This window comes from Pteropus alecto, unplaced genomic scaffold, assembly GCF_000325575.1.
Source record: "Pteropus alecto unplaced genomic scaffold, ASM32557v1 scaffold110, whole genome shotgun sequence".
Classification (NCBI taxonomy): Eukaryota; Metazoa; Chordata; class Mammalia; order Chiroptera; family Pteropodidae; genus Pteropus; species Pteropus alecto.
In genome coordinates this window covers 10,475,400-10,496,134 of record NW_006431920.1, presented here as the reverse complement: position 1 = coordinate 10,496,134, position 20,735 = coordinate 10,475,400, and the positions used below count along the sequence as shown (strand labels likewise).

The following is a 20,735-nucleotide window of genomic DNA, read 5'->3' as shown; positions in this document are numbered from 1 at the left end:
TAATCCTCTCACAATCATTCTTGTAAAATCCTTAATCGCATCTTTTGCCATAGTATAAGGTAATATTTACAGGTTATGGGAATTAAACATGGATATACCTTAGGGGGTAGAGGGTGGGGACATCATTCATTGAACTACAACAACGAAATGATTTCTTAATATTGGCTATGTTCTTATGTCCCCAGTGCATATTCAGATTTCTCAATTGTCTCAAAAAATATCTTTTTACAGTCAAATTGTTTGAATCTGGATCCAAAGAAAGCCCATTCGTTGCATTTGATTATGTCTTGTCTCCTATAGAACATATCATTTTTTTATACTCTGAAATTGTTGAAGTAACAAGGTCATCTGTACATTGGCCCACATTCTGGATTTGTCTGCTTTTTTGTGGTTTTGTTTGTTTCCTTTATTTACTACAAACTAGAAGTTGGAGCCAAAATCTTAATTAGATTCAGATTCAACTTTTTTTTCCGACAAAAATACACTACTACCTTAAATATTACACTGTAGTTCAAGTTGCATCACATCAGAAGACATAATTTATAACTGTCCCACGTTTAATGATCTAAGGTTACTTAAAATGTACAGGTGCTGGCAGACAGCCTTCCAGTGTAAAATTCCCCCATTAATCCTCTCATGGGTTTAGCATCCATCAATGACTGTTGCCTAAATCAATTATTTATTAAGCATCCTTGCTCTGGTCCAGATTGTTTTCATTAGGGCAGTTTCATCTTTCATTGTCCCTTTTATTTTTATAGTAGACTAGAAAAGATCTTTTTACTCTCCAGCTCTGTTTAGATTTTCAAATCCATTAGGTGTAGGGACATTTGAAACTGAGGGGGTACGATCTGTCTTGCCTGCGGAAATAACGAATCAGTGTTCCCTAAAATTCACGCTTGAAGTCCATAAAGCAGGTGGTTGTAGTTGTACTCTGCTGGGTGGGTGGGAGTTAGGGCAAGGGGTTGAAGGGAAGCATAGTAGCTTTGGCGATCTCTCCTTTCCTGGGGTCAAACACAAAAGCTTTCACTTGAAAGAACTACTAAGAAAATTCTTTAATAAAGCTCGATATCTTTGATTTTAGAAGAACGAATTAAGGCACGGCCAACGAAACAGTCCTTGGGGGTTGGTAGAATCAGGGTAGAGTCCTGGAGTACCAAAACGGAGCCCTTCTAGGCTTTAATCTCACACTACATCTCCCAGAATTCCGCTCTCCGGGTTCCACCCTCTCTGAAGCGACCGCGCGTGCGCAAGGCCGGTGACTGCCTATCCTCCCAGGCCCACAACCCTCCGAGACTCCGCGCGCCTGCACCCCCAGCGCCGCGATCGCTCCTTCCAGGCCCTCAGTCCGTCCACTGGGGGCGCGCGCAGTGCGTGGCAGGCAGTATCGGCGCTGGCGGCTGAGAGCGCGGGTCGCGTGGCGGTGCGTGGTTGCTAGGGGCGCCTGAGGCCGCCCACTCGCCCAGCAGGCCAAAGGGAGGAAGCAACGCGGAGCCGGCGCCTTGCCGGGGCGAAGCTGGGTCCACTAGGTGAGTGTGACCGCGGAGCTGGGGGAGAGACTCTCTACCAGCCCTGCTGTCTCGCCCCTCCGTCTGCCCCGCTCCATCCACGCGGGTCTCTAGCCCTCCAGCCGCTTCCGCTCCAGCCCGGCTTCCTGGCCTCACCTTCTCGATTTTTTGGAAGGCCAGGGGGCCTCGGCTTTTCACCCGGCCGGGACTTCGTGCCCCACCCCCATCCCCGCGCCCCCCTTCCCGAACCCTTTTTTCCCTTCGCTATGCTCGTAAACTTAGTCGGCTCCGCCTCTGGGTACCCGAACCCTGCAGCATCCCCTCGCACTGGGCCTCAGTGCCTCTTTCCCGCCTCTCTGGGGTTTAAATTCTCCCTTGGGTGTGAGCCCAAGCTCCTCTCAGGCTTCATAGGTGACTTTAACATGGATACCTTTTTTTACTCACCCATCTTCAGTATCTATAGAAAAATACTAAACTGTAGAGATTCAAACAGTACCTGAGAACCTGTGGAATTTAACCATTCATCCGTCCATTCCTTCATTTACTCATTCAACAATTTTTCATGAACATCAACAAATATTTAATGAACCAGGGCACTATGGAAGGCGCTGGGGGGATACAGTGGTGATCAAGATAGGGTCTTCACGGAGCTTGTAGTCTAGGGGAAATTTTAATCAAGTAAACAAGCATTTGTCATACTATGTGGTGTGTGCTCTGATAGAACATTAGAAAGTTATTTAACCCATAGTCACTTGAAAAACTATTATCTCTAGTCCTTGGTCTCCACAGTCCTATTCTGGATCTAGGAAATGTTTTAATCCTTCCTTATGGAGTCATCTCTGCTCTCTAAGATATTTTAAATGACATCTTCCTTAACTTCAGCACCTGTTGATTTAGCCAATCAACAAGCAGCTGGGGACCCTTTGGTGCAGTGTTTCATCCCATCTTTCACTTCTTGCAATAACTTCTGAGACACTTTGCCTAAGAACCACCCCTTTGGCACTCAGTTAGTTTCCAGCTGCTTATCCTTTGGACTGAATGGAACCTTGAAAAATTATCAAATGTTTTCTGGGAACAAAGAGATGAGGACATTCCAGATACAAAGTAGCTTTAGAGAAGATGCCATCAAGGCCTGAAAAGAGAACTGGAAACAGTTTGACATATCTGAGCTGGATTTGATGGGAACCATCCATTGACAAATAGGAAGAGGGAAATTAATAGAGATTAGATCACAAAGGGCATTGGATATTTTGCTAACGAGTTAGAGCTGTATCCTTTAGAGCTGTGGTTTCCAAGCTGGAATAATCAATGCCCAAGACCTCCAAGGGATATGTAGTACCTGCACACAAAGCTTTAGAAGAACCAATTTCTAGAACTTTAGGTTCCTAATGAACTCTTCTAAAACTGACCTTACCAAAAAAAGGGGTGGTAGTGAGAATGTCATATCCCTCAAGCTTCCCAATTTTACTGTAGTGTTTGTCCGAAGTGCAAAAACCTCTGTTGCAAATGGAGTATTTTGGAAATACCGATTTCAGGGAGGCCTCCTTTGGTAATGAAGTTACCTTGAAAACCCAGAAGGCTTCCTATTTTTCCTTGTCTAATAATTGTTTTTAGGGCACATTTGTTCCTTGTTGGGAACACAACAGTTAAATGTGTCTGGAATGTTCTTTGGGACCACAGGTTTTTTTTTCAAGCTATATTGGATAAACTTGCATAAAATTTTTTAAAGAATTTTTTTTTAGTTTAGGTATGTGCTATTCAATAAAATATTTAAAACTTATTTTAAAATGTTTATTCCAATTACAGCTAATCCATAACTTAGTTCTTTTTTATAAAATGTTTAGTATTTTTTTTGCCTCTTTTTTTTTTTTTTTTTTGCCATTAATCGTGTTATATTTAGTTTTAATTAGGCACAAAGACTTTTCCAATCATGTCACCTCGAGATCACTTCACCCGCTGCTCTGTTTGGCTGCCAGTCTCTTGTCTCTGTCTTTAGCAATGGTGAGGTGGATACCTTTGCCGCAGGGAAGAGAAATCCCCTGATTGTTGCCTTTGCCAATAACAAAAATGTTGGAGAGCCGGGTGGCGAAGCTGTTGCCATTGGCGTCTTTCACATGAACCACATCACAAGACCCAGGGTGTCTCTCTCTGTTGGTGATCACACCTATTCTTCCCAAGTTAGCACTTCCTGTCACCATACACAGGTTACCAGTGTCAAACTTGATGAAGTCAGTAATTTTGCCAGTCTCCAAATCAATCTGAATGATGTCGTTCACTTTGATGAGGGGATTGGGGTAGCAGATGGTGCGAGCATTGTGTCACCAGATGAGAGATTCCTTTTGTGCCCACAAAGATTTTTCTCACTTTGCACAACTTGTGCTTGGCCTCCTCAGTTGTAATCTCGCGAACAGTGAAGTGACCTTTGGTGTCACAGAGAAGACAGTAATTCTCTCGGATCTTGTCAATGCTGATGACATCCATAAAGCCAGCAGGGTAGGTCACGTCAGTCTGGACCTGGCCATCGATCTTGATAAACCTCTGCATGCAGATCTTCTTTACTTCATCTCCTGTCAGGGCATACTTCAGACTGTTCCTTAGGAAAATGATGAGAGGGAGACTCTCTTTCAGCTTATGGGAACTGATAGATGGATGAGGAGCAAACACGCCCGTCAGTTTATCCAGCATCCAGTGCTTGGGAGCTGCTACCCACTTCAGATGCTTCTTGGGACCACGAGCCATGGACAAGCCATGGCTGTGCTGGGCACGGAAAGAGCTTTTAACAAAAGAATAAACTTGTTTAAACTTGTGGTAAAAAATTTTAGAATTCAACTTTAAGATTTACAAGGAATATATATTTTTAAAAACTCTTTTGGGGATACATGAGTAAAACCATTCGAAGAGTATGCCGCAGGAAAACCACAGAAAGATAATTAGGAAAATAGCGTCAGATTTGCGTTTGAGATTATTGTAGTGTCAGTGTGTGAGTTGAATAGGAAGGATTTTAGCTTAGAGGCAGGGAGCCAATAAGATAACTAGAAACTAGACTAGAGATGATGAGGGATTTGTGGTGGTTGCAGTAACAATGGAGAGGGTTTTCAGAGATGTTAAAGATGGTAGAGTGGACGGACATAACCTGGTGGCAGAGTAGATGCAGGGAGAGTGGAACAAGGAACAGTCTGGAATGATTGTAGGTTTCAGACTTTAGCGATTGTTGATGCAGGAGGAACTATTGGTGAGTGTGATGCAGGAAGAACTACTAGCAGGAGGGGCAGCTTTGAGGAGGAAGATAAAGGAGTTAAACATTGGACATGCTGAGTTGAAGTCCCTGTAGCACATCCAGGTAGAAAGGCCCAGTAGGTCATTCTGTATGTTTGGAGCTCATGACAGAGGTCTGGGTGATGATATAAAGTTAAAAATGTAAGAGGTGATTGAAGTCATGGGGTGGAACAGGTTGCTGTGGGAGAGTTTGTGATAATAATTGCAGCTGCCATTTATCGAGTGCTTACTATGTGCCAGGCAAAGTGAGAAGACTGAGCTCAGAGGAACACTAACTGAAAGAGTTGGCAGAGGAAAGAGGATGGAAGAAGGCGGGGAATTTATAACCAAATACAAAAATGAGTGTGTAAATGAAAAGTCACTTGCCGAAAACTGTATCTAGATGAAATATTAACTTCAGGATGTATCTGATACTCATGATCTGGAGTTGAGTTTAGCTTTCCCACTAGATTTCTGTATGACCTTAGAATTATCCGATCATAGGCTTCCTGGATTTTAGCATGGGATCAGATACTTTGATCCGTCAGTGAAATGTTAGAGAAAATTTTCCTCTAATGCCCTGAACTTCTCACCCTCTTCTGGAAGAACTAGGAAGCCAGAACTGGCATTTTGGAGCAAATACTGAGAGTACTAATTTCTCTTAGGTCCCGAAATACAAAGACCTTGTCCTTAGGAGCCCTCATGGATGTCACGTACAGGCAGTGGTATTCTAGGCCGGAAGTGCTCAGACTTTTCGGTCTCAGGACTCTTCTATGCACTTCTTGGAGCCTCCAATATATTTTTTAGTGTGACGATATAGATATAGATAGATATAGATGGAAAAATAGATATAGATATTTACCAATTAGAAATTGAAATAGTAATTCATTTCGGAATAATAATAAATCCAGTACAAGTTAACATAAGTAGCATTTTTTAAATGAAAGTGCTTTTGTTTCAGAAAGATTAGTGAGAAGTGTTGGCATTGTTTTTGCAAATCTCTTTAATGTCTGGCTTGATAGCTGGATTTTGATATCTCTTTCTGCGTTCAGTTGGTTGTGATGTGCTGTTTGGTTGAATTATGAAGAAAACTCATCCTCACACAGATATTTAGTTAGAAAAGGGAGGAGTATTTCTACACCCTTTTTAGGTAACTGTGGGTATTCTTTGGTACTACACAGAAGTTAACAAAGGGTGGTTTTGTGAAGGTTAGTTGCCATGTGGAATCTGAAATGATATCATTGAACTTTTCATACTTTGTTTTATTACAGTCTGTTGGTCTGTTTCTCACTTTAACAGGATCTTTTGCCCATGCATGATTTCTGTAACATTGTGTAATAGTTATTTGGAAAATACTGGTTCACTGAGTTGTACAGATCTTCTGAATTTTGCCATCTTTTATTATACAGTATCAAAAAATCATATATTATCACCACACTGTCATTAGGAAAATGGTTAAGTATTGGGAAGCTGTCAAGCTCAAGGTGGCACATAAAGACTTGCCAAAATTCTAATTTTCTCTAGGAAGCTCAAATTTCATCATTGGCAGCAAACACTGTCAGTTGTTTTCTTTGAAGTGACAGGCTTTGTATTTTTTTTTTCCCCTAGAAAATGTCAGCCAAATACCAAAGTCTCACTAACCCATCTCACTTGTTTGCCATTCTTTCAAGTAAACATGGTTTTTCACAGAAAAACTTTGCAATTCAGATAATCATACAGTGCTTTACTTAGAGACATCCATCATCTGTATGCCACATAAGTGTTTTATATGTATTTCTCGTCTTATAACAGTGAATATTAAAAAGATACACTTGAGGCTAGAGACTTAATATAATTTTTACTGCGTCATCAAGGACATTCTTAAGTAAAGCTGGCATTTATTCTTTGACTGTGTGGCTAAGAAGTGCATGGTGGTAAAGGATCTGACTTGGTGCCATTTTCTGATACCTGCTCAGGCACCAGCATTTTAACCCATCATTGCTTTCGCACCATCATTGGAAAGGCACCACAGTAAAAAAAAAAAAGGCAAACCATATCTTAGTTTCGTTATGAAAATAGTTTCACGTAGTGGAACCCCTGCAAGGGTCTCAGGGTTCTCGCAGGTTCTGTGGTCTTTACTGTGAGGACCATTGCTCTAGAACTCACCTCAGGAGGAGGAAAGAAGGTCCTTTCTGAAGCTGATAAAGGTCAGAGCTTCAGGAGAGCTAGTCACCTAATTATGTTAAGCTTTCAATTGTTTTTCACTTCTCAGTAATTTGTAGATTTACCTCCTTCAGCTCTAGCTGGTATGACCTTTATTTTTCCCTCAGATTTGCCAGCTCCTTTTACAGGACTGAGCTGTGTTCTACAAGAGCTACCTATCTTAACTTGTGCTACTGACCTTTCCTTCTCATTAGGGCTGGAGTAGTGACCTTTCCAGTAGGACTTTAAGAAGTTCATTGTTCCTTCGTAGACTCTGAAGTATTTCTAAAGTCCTGAGTTCCCCCTGGTGACTGAGAGAAACACCGAGATGGAGGAAGAAAAAGAAACTGCAGATCCCAAGAGTCACACACATCCTGTAATAGAAGAGAGTAATATAATCAGTGGGTAATGAATAATTGCTTTCTCTAGACAAAAATACCTTGTCCAAGTTGGTCTGGGCCCGGCCTCTGAATGAAGACTTGATGGTTTGAGACAACAGCCATAGGTTTTCAAGTCTAGGCTGCTCATTCACTCTTACTTAAAGAGGAAACGAGGCAAAAATACAAAGAGTGGAAGCAGAATGAGATAGGCAGTTTCTGAATGCTGTATAAAGATGACAAGGCAGAATGTTGAGATTCCTGAGACTGGATGTTTTCGAAGGGGAGAGGCTGAAGCCAGGGTCATCTATCAGGAGTCTGCTGTGACCGTCCTGCACTTGATGAGGCAGGTAGAGGGAAGTAGGGTTTGGGCTGAGCCAGCCATGCAAATTGAAAGAAAGGAACATTTGAGGCCATTTTGTTTACCTCTAGAATGCTCTGCAGTTCTTTACCTTCCTTTCTTGTCCATTTAGTCAATATTTTTTAAATTTGTTTTTTATTTTTTAGTTTTCAACAGCTTTGTGGAGGTATAACTGACAGGGAACATATCCATCACTCCCAAGTTCATTGTTTTTTAAAGCTTAGTGCTCCCATGAAGTTGTTGGGGGAGAAGAGTTGGGCAGCTTTGCTGAGGAGGAAGCCAAACTAGGGCAGTGATCTCCCCGCTTCTGCCAGGTTAGTTCTGCATTTGTCTGTTACAGATACGCAGGGCTTTTCTCTGAAAACCATTGTAGAGCTTATGAGGCATATCCAGGCGAAAGGAGAACTGTGGTAAAAGATAGCCTTTGCAGAGTGGCAAATTAGAGGAATAAATACACAGCAGATATTCATGGAGAGACTGGGGCTTAAGTTGGGCTTGGGAAAAAAAGGTAAGTAAAATATAGTGAAGTTTCAGAAGGAAGAGGCTTAGTGGAGTAGAGGCCTGCAGACAGGTTTGAAAGGTTTATTCCAGGAGTTTAGTGTTAAGACAGGCACAGGATGGAATTAAAAGGGGCAGACCCTGGAGACAGACTTCAGTCTGGATACTGTTACAATAGTCCAGATCGGGGGAAGTGGTGGAAATAAGAGGAAGCATGCTGTGAAGAAAGAATCGCATAGGTTTGACTGCTTTGGCTTTGGGGAATAAGGGAAAGAAAGAAGGCAGAACTGACATAAGTTTTCCTTTTAGGTGAGGTGACTGAGAGAAAGACGTTTCCACCAAAAGAAATCGAAAAGTCAGAAGTGCCCCTAGTTTGACACGCTGAACTGAAGTGGTTGGGCATGCATGTGGAAAAGGAGGAGAAGACAGTCAGTGATGAGGACATGAAGCTAGAAAGAGGTCAGATCTGAAAACTGACTGTTCTCCTGCAGATAATAGCTGAAATTGTGGGAGCAGATTGGTTTGATGTGGAGAAGATAAAAGAGATGCTGTGGAGAATTTTGGAGGGGGCCTCAGGAGGAGGAGAAGGTATATTATTGAATGCGTTGGGTGTGGCTGTGGCAGAGGTTATGCACTGAGAAAGAAGTAGCGACGGGAGATGGTCATAGAAGAGGAGCACCTGTTTAATCTGAAGAGGACCATCTTGTGGCTTGGCTGGTCATACCTGTTGTAGACACATTTGTTTATTCAGCAGATATTTAAAGAACCCTGATTACATTTCCAGTTCTTATAGAGCTTTCATTCTAGAAGAGAAGATAGACAAATAGCAAAAGAATGTTTAAATAATGAAAGTTTTTGTTTTAAAGTATAACTAATAAGGTTTCTGACTAAGTGATTCATTTATATAATTCAGAAATTAAAATAATAGGACAAAGACATTTGTTTATTCAGCAGATATTTAAAGAACCCTGATTACATTTCCAGTTCTTATAGAGCTTTCATTCTAGAAGAGAAGATAGACAAATAGCAAAAGAATGTTTAAATAATGAAAGTTTTTGTTTTAAAGTATAACTAATAAGGTTTCTGACTAAGTGATTCATTTATATAATTCAGAAATTAAAATAATAGGACAAAGTCTACGGCCATGCCACCCTGAACACTCCTGATCTCGTCTGATCTCGGAAGCTAAGCAGGGTCAGGCCTGGTTAGAACTTGGATACTTGGATGGGAGACCACCTAGGAAGACCGGGTGCTCTAGGTTTTTTTTTAAAAAAAAAAAAAGATTAAAAAAATATGATAGGACAAGGTATACACAGATAAATCTCACACCCCATTGGTAACCTTTTATAAAAAATCAGTTTCTGTTTATCCTTCCAAGGTTTCTTTAGGCAGATATAAGGAAATACTAATATATGATAATTTTAGATTGTGGAAGAATGAAACAGTGACTAGAACAAGGTAATATGATAGGGAATGATTAGGGGTGGTACAGTATTAGGGTAGACAGGCTCTTTGAGGTGATGATATTAGCTGAATACTGAGTGAAGGATCTGAGCTGGCCATTTAGCCATCTCGGTGTTTTAGAGGGAACAGCAAAGACCCTGGGAACCCGGGGGAACAGGCCTGGTGAGGGGGAAGAGTAGCTCTGATAAGGTCTGAGGGAAAGTCAGGAGTCAGATCACACAGGCCTTGGAGCCATCAGATGGCCTTTAAGCTACTTTTTAAAAAGAGCACCATGGCCACTGTCCAGAGAATAGATTATAAGAAGGGTTAAGAGTAGAAGCAGGGAAACCAGCAGGTGAGAGGTGATGGTAACTTGGAGTAAGGTAATAACGATGGATTCAAGGACATATGTTTGGAGCAGGAAGGACTTACTGATGGATTGAGTGAGTGAAAGTGAGGATCTGCTGAGGTCAGGGTGAAATCATTACCACAGGGTATGTTAGGAGTTTCTTTGTTGCATAAACACCTGTCCCAGGGACTTAGCTCCTTCTGCCTGGAGATAGATATAACATATTACACATATATACATATTTTATGAAGTCTTCTTTGTGCAATTGCAGTTTATTTCCTGTTCCTGCCTCTAAAAGATTAATTGACATCAAAGTTTAATTGAGGAATGTGATTGATTATTTCTGTTAGTTCTCCTCCCACTACCTTTAGCATGACTTTTCATTAGAATCTGACATTTCTATCTAATTTCAAGGAAATTAAAAGATTGTTCCTTTCTTGAATAACAGTGGTCATAGAGAACTTTGAGCTTCCCACATTGTCCATTTGTTCCCTGACTCTATCCCTGCAGTCCTGATCTCAGCCTCCAGGTTCCTGTTTTTCTCAGCTGAAGGCAAGACTAGGACTTTGTGTTTTTTGAGCAGTGAGGTTTTCACATAGAATCAAGTTTAAACAACATATTGGAGCCCTCCCCCAACATTGTGTGTTGATGGGCTTCAGAGAAAGTGCTATTAAACTTCACCTGCCAGGCCCTGGTATGCGGCCTTCTTTCTTAAACTACCCCTTAACCCAAAGTTAGCAAATTCTCTGGCAGTTTAGAGTGGAGGGCGCTGGGTGGCTAGTTCATCTTAAGGAGGCCACCACCAGTGACGACATTGAAAAGACTTGGATTCTTCCTAAGGTTTGTGACCTCAGTTCGTGTACTTTAGAATCACAAGTAGATCCCCCAGTCAAGCCTGCTTCAGGCAGTGGAGCAAGGAGTGAGTTTTATTTTATTGGCTTGACTCATTCACTGGTAAAATTCATTCCAGCCAATCTAATTTTCAAGAAAGTTGAAGTCAAAGATGTGCTGCCTGCCTTCTGGTCTGAGGAAAACCAGGCTTCCCTTAAAATAGTAATGACTTTTTCATTTTGAAATGATTTTAGACTTGCAAAAAGGTTGTAAAAATAGTATGAAGAATTTTTATTTACTTTAACTCAGATTTATCAAATGCTAATATTTTACCACATTTGCTTTATTATTCGTTCATATGTGTACTATGAACTGTTTTTTGAAATATTTGAGAGTAAGTTGCAGACATGATGCCCCTTTACATCTGAATATTTTCTAAAAATTTCCTAAAAGTTTTCCTAAATCAAGGCTGTTCTTTTACATTGACATAGTATAATCAAAATCAGAAAATTAACATTGATATAATACCACATTCTATAATGCTGTTACCTGATCTTCTTTATTCAAATATTGTCAGTTGTCTGTTTGTCAGTATCAGGCTCACATGCTGTATTCAGTTGTCTTGTCTTAGGTCTCCTTTAATCTGAACAGTTCCTCAGGCTCTCTTTGTCTTTGATGAGTTTGACACATTTGAAGAGTACAGACCAGTTATTCTGTAGAATGGCCTTCAATGTGGCCTTGTCTGATACTTTTTCATGTCTTCAAGATGATGCATTTTTGGCAGGAAAACACAGAAGTTATGATGTGTCCTTCAGTAGCACATCATATCATGAGGCACATGATGTCATTTTATTCTATTTCTGATGATGGTAACCATGACGACTTGATTAGGGTGGTGTCTGTCAGTTTTCTCCATTGTAAAGTTTTGCTTCTTCCCTTTGTAATTACTAAATATCTGGTGGAGAGATATTTAAAGACAATATAATTATCCTATTTCCCAACAATCTTTGACCCACCAATTTTAGGATCCACTGTAGTGGTTGCCAATGGTGATTTTCTATTTTTATTAGTTGGAATTCTATGGTAAGGAAGAGTTCCTTCTCCCCATTCATTGATTCTTTTATTCATTTATATTACTGTGGATTCATGGATTCTTTAATCTGATAACTCATTTGCTTTGCTGCTCGTATTGTCCTAGATGTGGTAAGAAGGAGCCTCTTTAAGCTGACTTCTCTGTCCTTTTTTTCCCTTCCACTATTAACATTTTAATTGAGGTATAATTTATATACCATACAATTGACTGACCCAGTATAAAAGTAGAGTTCGATGGCTTTTAGTGAATTTGAACAGTTGTGCAACCGTCACCACAGTCTGGTTTTAGAACACTTATATTACCTCAGGAAGTTTCCTCATCCCTATTTATAGTCATTCCTTGTTCCTACCCTTAGTCTCAGGCAATCACTGATCTACTTTCTATCTCTCTAACTTTGTTTTTCCTAGAAATTTTGTAAAAATGGAATCATACAATGTACTCTTTTGGGTCTGGTTCTTTTTCCTTAGCATAATGTTTTTGAGTTAATCCAGGTTGTTGCATGTATCAGTAGTTCACTGTTTTTTATTGCTGAGTAGCATTCCATTATGTGTTTATATCATATTATGTTTATTCCTTTACCAGTTGATGAACATTTGAATTGTTTCTAGTTTTTGCTTATTATGATAAATGCTGCTATGAACATTTGTGTATAAGTCTTCGTGTGGACATATGCTTTTATTTATCTTGGGTAGATACCTAAGAGTGGAATTGCTGGGTCATTATATATTAAACTTTTTAAAAAAACCTTTACCTCATACTTTTATTTTTATTATTTTTATTTTTCAATTACAATTAACATTTAATATTATTTTATATTAGTTTCAAGCCATATTAGCATAGCGGTTAGACATTTTTATAATTTACGGAATGATGCCTCTGATTAGTCTAGTACCCCCACCTAGCATTATGTATACTTATTACAATATTACTGACTACATTCTCCATGCTTTACCTTATATCCCCTTGACTATTTCATTACAACCAACCTGTACTTCTTAATCTTTTCACCTTTTTCACCCAGTCCCCCAACCCCTTGCCCCTCTGCTAACCATCAGTTTGTTCTCTGTATCTTTGAGTCTGTTTCTCTTGTTTGTTTATTTTGTTTCTTGTTTTTAGATTCCACATATAAGTGAGATTATATGGTATTTGTCTTTCTCTGCCTGACTTATTTCACTTAACATGATACCCTCTAGGTCCATCCGTTTTGTTGCAAATGGTAAGATTTCATTTTTTATGGCTGAGTAATATTCCATTGTGTGTGTGTGCGCCTCATCTTCTTTATCCAATTGTCTATTGATGGACACAGGTTGCTTTCATATCTTGGCTATTGTAAATAGTGCTGCAGTGAACATAGGGGTGCATAAATCTTTTCGAGTTAGTGTTTTGGATTTCTTCAGACAAGTACCCAGAAGTAGAATTGCTGCGTCATAAGGTAGTTCTATTTTTAATTTTTGGAGGCACTTCCAAACTGTTTTTTGTAGTGGCTATACCAATTTGCAATCCTACCAGCCGTGCACAAGGGTTCCCTTTTCTCCATATCCTCGCCAATACTTGTTTGTTGACTTATTAACAATAGCTATTCTCACAAGTGTGAGGTGATATCTCATTGTGGTTTTAATTTGTATTTCTCTGGTGATTAGTGACATTGAGCATCTTTTTATGTCTATTGGCCATCTGTATATCCTCTTTGGAAAAATGTCTGTTTTATATTAGACTTTTAAAGAAACTGCCAAACAATTTTTCAAAGTGGCTGGACCATTTTACCTTCCCATCAGCAATGTATGAAACTTCCAATTTTTCCATATTCTGGCCAACACTTAGTATCATCAATCTATTTGATTATAATCATTCTAGTGGGTACATAATAGTACCTCATTGTAGTTTTAATTTTCATTTCCCTGATGACTAATGATATTGATCATCTTTTTATGTGTTTATTAGATTTTGTACATCTTCTTTAGTGAAGTATTTATTCAGATGTTTTGCTCATTTTTAAAATTGCCTGTTAGTATCTTTTAAAAAGTGGGTTGATTTTCATCTTCTTATTAAGCTGTAAGAGTCCTTTGTATATTTTGGATATAAGTCCTTTATATTTGCAAATATTTTCTCCCAGTTTGTGGATTTCTTTTTTCATCTCCTCAGAGGTGTTTTTCTAAGTTTTTAATTGTGATATAGCCCAGCTAACAGATAGACTGTTATCAGTTTTTCCTCTCATCAGTCATGCTTTTGGTATCATATCTCATACATCTTTGCCTAGCCCAAGAAATAAAAAGTTTCTTCTTTGTTTTCTGCCAGCAGTTTTATCGTTTTAGTTCTTACATTTAGCTCTCTAATCCTTTCTGAGTTAATTTATGGTATAAGTTAAGGGTCTAAGTTCATTTTTTTGTACATAGAAATCCAGTTGTTCCAACATAATTTGTTACAGACTATCGTTTTCCTCATTAAATTGCCTAGGCAGCTTTGGTGAAAATTATAGGCATATCTTGCAGGTATTGTGGGTTCGATTCCAGACCACTACAATAAAATGAGTCGTAATCTTTTTGCTGGTGGAGGGTTTTTGCTTTCAATTTGTAAAAAATGCAACATCTGTGAAGCACAATAAAATGAGGTGTGCCTGTAATTGACCATAAATGTAAGGGTTTATTTCTAGACTGTATTGGGTTCTGTTGATCTACATGTCTTTTCTATATCAGTACCATATTATCTATGGCTATTGTAGCCTTATTTTAAGTTTTGAAATCAGGTAGTATAAGTTCTCCAACTTTGTTAATTTTTTTTTGAAAATCGTTTTGGTCATTCTGTTCTTTTCCATTCCATATAAATTTTAGGATTAGCTTGTCAATTTCTATAGAAAAGCCCACTGGAATTTTGATAGGAATTGCATTTACTTCATAGATCAATTTGGGAAGAATTCCCATCTTAACAATATTGATTTTCCAATTCATGAACATGTTATATCATTTGTTTAGGTCTTTAGTTTCTCTCAGCAGAGTTTTGTAATATTTAGTGTACTTCTTAAATTTATTCGTATTTTATTCTTTTTGTTGCTATTGTGAATAGAATTGTTTGTTTTATTTCATTTTACTTATTTGTTGTTAATATGTAGAAAGAAAATCTATTTTTGCTTATTGATCTTGTATCCTACAATCTTATTCAACTTGCTTATTCTAGTAGGTTTTGTGTAGATTTCTTAGGATTTTCTATGTACACAATCATGTCTCCTGCAAGTAAATTATAATTTTACTTCTTCTTTTGCAATCTACGTGCCTTTAATTTCTTTTTCTTGCCTTATTGCACTGGTTAGAATTTCCAGTACAGTGCTGAATAGCAATGAGGAGAGTGGGCATCCTTGCCTTGTTCCTAATTGTAGAGGGAAATCATCTAGTGTTTCACTATTAAGTATGATGTTAGCTGTTTCTGTGATCTTATGACACGTCCCTGTCAAATTTTGAGTATTTTCTTACTTTTAACAACTGTTCCAGGCTCTTGTGATGTTTTTCCTGCCTCAGCCGTTTTTCAGGAACTCTAGTTTCTTGGTTCTTTTTATTGACAAATGATATGTGGGAACCAGGATCTAGGCACTAGGTGAGTAACATTCACTTTTTATCTGTTCACCTAGTGTTTTCAGAAATCCCCAACATCTAGTTATAAAAATATAAGAAGACCCAGAAGCAAGGGTCTTCTAGTTTGTCCCAAAGCACTTTTTGGTTGCTTTTTAGTGCCAAGTCATACCTGCAGCTGAATGAAAAATCTAGTTACTGGTGATATATCTATCACAAAAGCCCCAAATGACAAGACAGTTATGTCTTTTTATGAAAGAGCATTACTTGTACTAGCTGAAATTCTGTGGTGGAATAATCATTGCCTGCTCCATGTGTTTTTCCCCCATCATTGCAGCTTGAGAAAAGGGCTGAAGAGGAGGTCACATCATTTGGTGCCCATAATACTAAGTGTGAAAACTATCATCCTTGAATGTTTAGTGTGGGCTACATACGGGTGCTTTATGTAAATTTTCTAATTTGATCTCACTTCTACACAGTAGGGGTTATGATACTTCCTCTCTAATCTTTTCCCAAACATTCCAGCTGTGTTGTTTCAGCATCAAATGGATTCACTATTCATCAGAGCTCTGCTTAACTTGAGTTTCCAAGGGGTGGTAGCTGCTGATGCAGCATGGCTGGGAGTAGTGGTAGTGCCCCGGAGACTCTTGGAAAACTTCACAAGTAATATGTGGTTGGTTGGTTGTTTGTTTTGAAAGATCTAACAATACAGATGCCTATGAAGTAAACTGGAAAAGTGGCCCACTCCCCTCCACTGCCCAATCCTTTATCCCACCCTTATCCTCAAGATAACCACCCTAATAGTTTGGTTTATATTCTTCCAGATCTTTGTTTTTCCATAAACATATAAAAAAATGTCCTGAGAGTTGTTTTCAGAGGAACTTTTCTTCCCAAGAACTCTTTTGTCAGCTGCTCTGCCCTCAACTAACCTTTCTTTTCAGCTGGGCATTTTTCTGTTTGGAGTTTGAGGAAACAAGCCAGAAACAGGCTTGTTTCTTCTGAACTTGAACTTTTATACTCCCTGTTTGCCCCTTAAGGCTTCCTGTTCCTGAGTAATAATGTGTGGTACCAAGAAAGGTGTAAAATTAGTAGTTCTTTAAAATAAGTTAGATTACTCAAAATATTTTCCAGATGAAGTCAGTTTCTTTGCTCCTAAAAATATTAAGTTCCTTTTAAGCTGTTGATTGGAGAGTCAACTGATGATGTATCCTTTGGACTTAGAGAGAGTAGGTATGAAATGCCTTTGCTTATCTTTAAGTAGTAGCTATATGTGGCTAAAAAATGTATGTAAACTGAATGAAAATAATGGAACTTGTGAATGCTTTTAATTTACATAATCACCAATTACTATAGGTTTAGATTTACTTAGATTGGGTGTTTTTGAAACAAGCCTCCATTAGTGGCCTGTGTGAGGCCTTCTGCATGTATAAACACTTTTTCTCCTTGTTCTTTTTCTTTCATTGTCTTATTCTGAAACATTTCCTGGGAGATGGGCAACCTGTGTTTTGGATTCTAAAGGCACACACACAGACAAACCGAGCAAGTTTGTATCTTCACAGTGCATTTAGACATTTTAAGGAAGCTGAGAGAAGGGTCTTGCAGACATAGTGTCAGGGGCCCCGAGGATACTACAGGGGACAGGCTTTATGACCTTGCAGAAAAACTGCCTTCTGAGTGTATGCTGTCTGTAGAGTCTGGATGCCAGATATTATTTGTCCATCTGGACTTGACTTATGGCAGAAACCACTATTATTAGTGTGTTGGATTTTAAAACTATTTTCTCACTTTCTCTATTTCTTATATTTTGGGCCTTCCAAAGCTTTTTAAAGTCTGTCACTCTGAATTCCTGTAAGGCGATGGGGCCGTTTCTTGGCATTTGAGCGGTATGCTGTTGAGGGCAGCACACAAGAAAAGTGACCTGTGTAGCAGTCAGGGGGCCCAGGACTCGGGCTGCCTGGATGTTCTAGCTGGGTCTCTGCTTTTCCATCACTTGGAGTCTTGATTTCATCAGGAATCTCTGCAAGAAAAAAGAAGAAAGTTGCTTTTAGTAACCATTGTTTCCTTGTCTACCCCAGACCCTTATTTCTGAACCAAAAACAGTGATAACAGGTCGGAGCATTTGTATGTGATACTGTTATGAGTGAGTGATACTGTTTACTGCATGTTTTTGAAGCTACCTTCTACAGAATATCTGACATGATGGGTTTGTCCTTGCCTGGCAGTTCCTGACATAGCCATCTTAGCCAACCCTAGGTGTCTCTTAACTAGCTGTGGAGTTATTTCCCAGAAAAAGAGTTATAGAAATATCTTCTTACCCACTTGGCCCCTGTTTCTAGATACGCTTCTCTGGGAAGACATGTGGCCCTTTTCCAAGTTGCCATCCTACACATCATGGGGATTCTGAGAGGAAACAAGGAATAGGAAATGGCCACTTTACTTTGGCACTAGCCCCGCTGGGCTGTTTCACATTCTGCTTGGAAGCAGGCCACCCACAGCTTTGCCTCCCTCTTCCTCATTTGCATGGCAAGTCAAGTCAGCTAGATGCCAAGCTACTTGCGTTCAATGTTGTTGGCACCGAGGATTCATATGCTAGAATTCAGAGGCAGACATTGAGCAGGATGTGCAGAAGGAAGCGTGGTGTTTAGTGGGCACCTGTGGCTTCAAGGGAAAGTGTGATGGGCGGTGGTGCTGATAAGAATGTAGTGGCATGCTCTTGGACATTTCACCCACAAAGGGGCTTGTTGTAAACAGTGGACAAATGTTTCCAACCTGGCTTTTGTCTTATACCAGGAGCTTAGGGATAATGGAGGGGATAGTGCCCAGGTGTGTGTTTCATTCCTGTTTAAGAGGCAGTGTGGAGTTAGGCAAACCCAAATTTTAATCTAGGCACCACTCCTTATTGGTTGTTTAATTATAGAAGAGTTACTTAGCTTTTCTGAGTCTTGGGTTCATCTTCAATAAAATGAATGTGAGGTTTTTGTGAGGATTGAAGAGATAATACAGGCAAAATGCCTAGCATGGTACTTGGCATTCGTTAGGTGCCCAAACTAGCAGTAGTGTGTGTCTCTTTCATTTACTGTACTTTTTCAGTTTATTCATTCAACAGAATATTGAGTACTTATTGTGTGCCGCACCCTTTACTGGAGACATCGGCCGGAGGAAAATGCGTTCCTTGGTCCTAGTCAGATGAGTAGTCCATAATTAAAGCTCAGTGTAATAGAAACAATGATGGTGGCATGCACAGAGATGAGGCATCCTGTTTGGACCAAGGAGTCCAGGAAGGCCACCTAAAGAAGGTGGTATTCGAGCTGGTATTAAGTCTGATGAAAGAGAAGGAAGGGGCTTCAGGGAGCAGCACTTATAAGACGTGAGGGTCTGAGATAGCAGGATGCAAATGGGAACCACAAGCGGGGTATTTTTCAGAGCGTGCCAGCCTGAAATTTCATTTCCTTAGCCCTTTTCTCTCGTCACTTCGGTGTGTCCGTTGTATTGTATCAGGGGGGCAAGATGTGGATTCTGGAAAGAGGACTAAATGAGCTGGGACTGGGAATCTGTTGAGTGTACACAGCACAAACTCTCATGTGGGGTCTTATAAAGTCACTGGCAGGATTCGACTCTTCCTTTTGTGTGTGCTTCTCTATCATTATTGCACAGAATGTAATTGTCCCCTGTACAGTATTTCCAGAGTTTGGACTGGGTGGAGGTTTTTTGTTTTTTGTTTTTTTGGGTTTTTTTGGTCACCTTAATTTGAGGTTACTGGCATCAAAATCTAGTTGTAGCACTTAACGCTGTTTTAGCCCAGTGTCATTTTGAGTATTAGCAATGACGAGTCTGGGTTTTGTACTCAGCCTTTGCAGGAAGAGGGCGATGTCATGTGGCTTCTACAGGCTTTTTGTTGGTAGACAACACCAACAATTCCTGTAGCTGTAAACAGGAATTGTGGATCTTCCTTGGCCATTATTCTCTTACCAAAATACAAGGTCCTCTCCCCATTGAAGTTTGTATTTTAAATGTAACTTAAACATAAGAATTATCTGCTACTTCCTTCCCTCTACCTATTCTGAAAATACTTGATGAAGAGGCCAGAATTTCATTCAGAATTATCCAAAATGAATGACTTCTTATAGGAGGGTCTTGTTTTTTCCCCCCAGATGCTGTCATGAAAGCAGTCGCATTGTTCCCTGCAATCGTGAAAACGGGAGAATATTTTGTGCATTTGATTTAGAAAGTAAGTGGCCATGCTGAACTGACTGTTTAGGACCCGAAACTACAGGCTAGTTCAGAGATTTTACGTTAGAGGAAACATTGACTGAGGAAACGCATGAGATAGGTTTTCCATCCCTGGGATCGACCCAGACTGAAGCCGAGAATTAAGAGCAAAGAGAACTTCTGTCCTTTTCTTCTTGCCTCTATATCCTCCTCCTTGACCTCTCCAGACCCACTGTGGCTGCGAGAAACTCATTTTAAAATAATGTCACTAAAAATAATGTTGGTATCTACTTCCATTTTGTTTCTCCTATTTCTCACAACACATGGGAGGGAATTTAAGTCTATACAGTTGGCAAGATTCTTGAAGAGATGCACTTACTGCCCCAGCTCCAGAATGAACTTGAGGTCAGCAGGGGAATTCTCTGCTCGCATCTGAACTCGTTACACGTAAGACCATACCGTAGGTAACTGGGGGTTGGTCAGGGAGCAGGAGATGAAAACATGTTTCTCAAATGGTCTTTGACCTTTCAGAATTGGTTAGGGAGCTGGATGTAATTGGCTGGTTTCTCTGCCACCCCCATACTTTCCTTTTTCCTAGCTACACCAGTGTTAGGTGAGGGCAGGAAGCCACTCATGTAAAGTCATGGATGGTGAGATTTTTTTTTTGAAGAGGCAGTAGCTCTCTGAGTGAGAGAGTGGCAGCAGGCGAGCAGATGCACAGTGGTGGAGCCATAAAGTCCCAGTCCTCTGTGCAGCCAGCTTTGGTAGCATAAGAGCAGCAGGAAACCCACTGAAAACACTCCAGGAATCTGGTGTTTTTCTCCCAGGGCCCCAAATGATGACCAAGACTGGCCACCCAAGAAATACTAAAGTGGAACTGTATCTCTCACCTGAGGACGACTGTAGCATTGTATTTGTCCCCCCGGGGCTGTAACATTCCCAATTGTTTTTCTCCCCTTCAGGCCAACAGACTTGAAGGATGCAGCTGCTGCTACTGGAGGTGTGTGGCATCTTACCTAAGCCGGGCCATGAGGCCATGTGGCCATGATGTGGGCCCCTCATGCTCAGCAGGA

At 40.0% G+C, this 20,735-nt stretch overlaps 1 long non-coding RNA gene and 2 pseudogenes across 1 annotated transcript; 2 read left to right on the top strand and 1 right to left on the bottom strand.

The window, feature by feature from the left end:
- Positions 1-1,069: 1,069 nt before the first annotated feature.
- LOC102883536 lies at positions 1,070-20,735 on the top strand. The gene is made up of 3 exons (XR_439091.3): positions 1,070-1,526; positions 19,605-19,681; positions 20,625-20,735. It is a non-coding gene; the product is annotated as an uncharacterized LOC102883536 (long non-coding RNA).
- Positions 3,401-5,584, bottom strand: LOC102883281 (annotated as a pseudogene).
- LOC112475441 lies at positions 9,312-9,438 on the top strand (annotated as a pseudogene).